This window comes from Alligator sinensis, unplaced genomic scaffold (genome assembly GCF_000455745.1).
Source record: "Alligator sinensis unplaced genomic scaffold, ASM45574v1 scaffold2206_1, whole genome shotgun sequence".
NCBI lineage: Eukaryota > Metazoa > Chordata > Crocodylia > Alligatoridae > Alligator > Alligator sinensis.
The window spans coordinates 5,371-9,131 of NW_005843505.1; positions in this window are offsets into that span (position 1 = coordinate 5,371).

A 3,761-nucleotide genomic window follows, 5' to 3' on the forward strand; every position below is an offset into this window, starting at 1 on the left:
TTCCTCCGCCTTAAGAGCTCAGAAATAAAAATCCCCAGAGTTCAGACATGCGGCACGAGTGAGAGATCTCCATAGCAATCGCCTTGTGTTTTGTTATTGTTTTTGCCCCAAGTTACAGCTCACCTTGATTTTGCAACTGCATTACGAGCCCCAGTTCTTGCCGGCCCGGCTCATTCACAATTCTTAACCTTCATTTTGCAGGCTGCTCCAGCGCTACTTTCTCCTTGCAATCTCCTCCTCCTCCCCTTCTATGTAACGACATGTATGCCAAGGCTTTTATTGATGTCGGTAAATACAGTAATACTTCTGCTTAATGTGCTCCGCATGCCACCCCCTTTCCATACATTGAGTAATTAATCCTCGTTGCAATAATTAATCCAGATTCTGCTTGAGAGAGAGGGTGGCATGGTGAATGATTTGCAGATATTTTGCATGCGAGGTACTAAGGTACAATGGGCATCTGCTTGAATCGTGGAGGCCGATTTGAAGTTTGCTGTGTGGGAAAAAATGCATTTGTGAAATATTTGCCTGCTCATCTCTACCTCTTTCTTGCGCTCCATGCCTACAAGTGCAATAGAGAGCATGTTATCCTCTGCATTAATAAGAGCTCAATAAAAAGTGGGGGTGAAATCTCAGTTAAATATGTATTGGATTATGCAGATCTTAATTTGACCACATACGCAGGGAGAGAAAGGCTGATATTTTGCCCTTGCAAACCCCCCCCAAAAAACCCAAATTCTATGATAGAAATGCAAGCCGACATATGGTAAAATTTGCCTGCAGCTCTGCTGAGTTACAGCACTCTCACAGATAATTCATTAAAAATCATTTCATACGGTACGCGTGTGTTTGTGTGCAGATGTACAGATCTATGCACTTGTGTCACGATCAGCCCGGGAAGGTATTATTATATCACTTTTTTTTTTTTCCTAAGGTTGGGTGGGGGGGAAAAACCAAGACGCATCATGAACAACATAGAGAAAACCAGAATTGCTCCTTCAATATAGGTCAGGACTGTGGGTGACATAGCACCGATTTTAAATCCACTACCTGAGCCATCTGCTGCACGAGGCAGGCTGAATCTGCTTATGTGAAACGCGCGCTAGGCAGACATCCGTATTGTGACATACAGCACAAAAGGGACCCGGCTCGTGCTTTTAACGGAGTCGGGGCTCCCGTCCTGCCCCGCACAACAATGGGAGGAAAACCCACGTCTGCACCTGGGGGTGTCACGAGGAGACCCAGGCTGCAGGGGAGCGGGGCTCTTTGTACGATCACCCGCACCGCTTTAAAAATACAGGGCAAATTTCAAAAGCCAATTCTGTTTTTTAATTTCTCAATTGCAAAATGCCTCTTTTTTCCTTTTTTCTTTTTAAAGTATTTTGAGTATGTCAAATGTGTGTTCTCAGTGTTCAAATGGGTGGTTCCTCCACACAAATGTGTTTCTATCGTGATTATGCCATTAGGAAGCATTAGCCAACTTCCCAACATGAAGATTTGTAAGGGGCAGCTCTGCCATGCCTTCCCTGCCTCGCATCTTTTCCTGCTCTGTAATCTGTGCTCCTTGGCTTGCAACTTTTACTAGCTTCCCAGGCGGGGAATATATTTGTCCTTTTTTTCTTGTTCTGTTGTTCTAGTGTTGGTGGCTTCAACGTGACACACTTTTTTTCCCTCAACCCACAGCTTGGAGGCCTTTGCATTGTTTCTTCCCCTTTAGGAAAATTCATAAATAAATCATAGAGTACAAAAGAGCACAGGGGTTGGGTTTTTTCCCCCCTTCTATGCCTCTCTATAGCCTATGAAATACTGTTAAAAACTGGAAGGAAAATAAGTATTGGGAGTGAAGGTCTCTGCTATCAATTCTCATTGAAAATAAAATCCAGTAGTAAGACCGGGGAGAAACAAATCAATACTACACTATAGTATAATAGTTTAGGATACTGTTTCTGCTTATCCCAATCCTATTATACTATACTATAATATAATGCATGCATTTCATTAAGGTGAAACATTTGGAAAGGTTGGACAGGTTGAGAAGCTCGCTCTATTGATCCTGTTCTTGCTCCTATTGAAGTCAATGGCAGGACCGGAGAGAGTCCTGGCAAATTTTCTGTAGACGTTTCGGATACCGTTGTGCATTGCTAAAAAGAAAGCACTTCTGTAGCTGTGAGATCTAGATGAACTTTTCCTAAAAAGCATGACTTGACCCTCGACATAAGTATAAGACAAACTGCCATTTTGGCATAAGACTGTTCACCGGGAGAGTTATACCGGTATCATTATCCTGGTACAATAATGTCCGTATATTGGTATCCAGGCAGTTACCAGATTATGGAGTTTTTCTTCCCGTAGCTTGGACTGGAGGTGGGCACACGCCACTAAATAGCAGGTTTTTCCCCCCCGTGATATTATTTATAAGGTCCCCCCCACCTAACTGAGGCATTTGCCTAATGTGTGGACAGGAAAACCTTGTCAACTGTAGTTTCCTCTTGCCGAGCCCTGTCCTTGGCTGTTGAGCTGGTCCCTCAAACCTCTGAAAAGATTCAATGTGAAAATCAAGGGGAGAGTGGTGGATCACCAGATCTCCAGGAAACCTACCACTGTGAGGCACTGGCCACCTTGCCCCTGTTCAGCAAACACATGGACGGCATCAGAATAACACCGTCAAATTCTTCACTGTCTTTTGCCAGTTCTTTGCCCAGGCCGAATTGCTAATTCGAAGTACCAAAACCAGTAGAGGGTCTGTTCCCACGGGATATATTTTTAATTTAAAAGAATAAATGCATGTGTCACAAAAGCAAGCCAGCCCCTAACTCACAGCCCAACAGATCAGAACCAGAACGTGCAAAGGGCGCTGTCTTTCCCTTTTTCTTTTAACAAGCCCTGCTCTGAGCTTAAGTCTCGTCCATCAGGGTGCTCAGCGCATCCCATCTGCTCTGTTGTGGTCACGCTTACATTATGAACTCTTTGCTGCGGGGGCTATCTGCACTGAGCCTTTTGTGCAGTACCGAGCACAGGCTGAAGGACTCAATAATAATCACTGGTGATATGATGGGCTCCAATTCTGCCTTCATGGGCACTGGAGAATCTCGGGGACAGCAACAAAAATCCAAGATGGGATTTGAGGATGCTATTTGTGCTTATAACCTGGCCTGATTCTGCAGTCCGCGCTTGGGCAATACGTGCACTGAAGTCCAGTGTTCGTTGCTATCTGGGCCGTGATTTATAGTTCAGAGGGCGCTCAAACAGATGAAAAGAAAGGCAGAAGGCAGGGCAGGGTGGCACCTTAGAGACTAACTTACACAGAGAGGTGGTCGACTCTCCATCCTTGGAGGTTTTGAAGACCCAGGTAGACAAATGATGGCATGATGTAGTTGGGGCTGGTCCTGCTTGGAGCAGGGGGGTTGGATTAGATGTGACCTCCTGAGCTCCCTTCAACCCTCATTTCTGTAATTCTAACCTGTTCAGAACAACATTTGCTTTCGTAGGCAACAGCCTGCCTTGTTGGATGCTATCGATGAAAAGAAAGAGAATTTTCCTATAGCCATTGATTCAATTAGAAAGCAGGGTAGAGTTGTACCTTACAGACTAACTAAATGATTTAGATATAGATATAGATATCCATCTATCTATATCTATTTCTATATATAGATCTATATCTATATCTCTATCTACATCTAAATCTATCGAATTAGGAATTATCCAGCTCACAGCTCACAAAAGCTTGTGCTCTATCTATCTGATAGATAGATAGATAGATA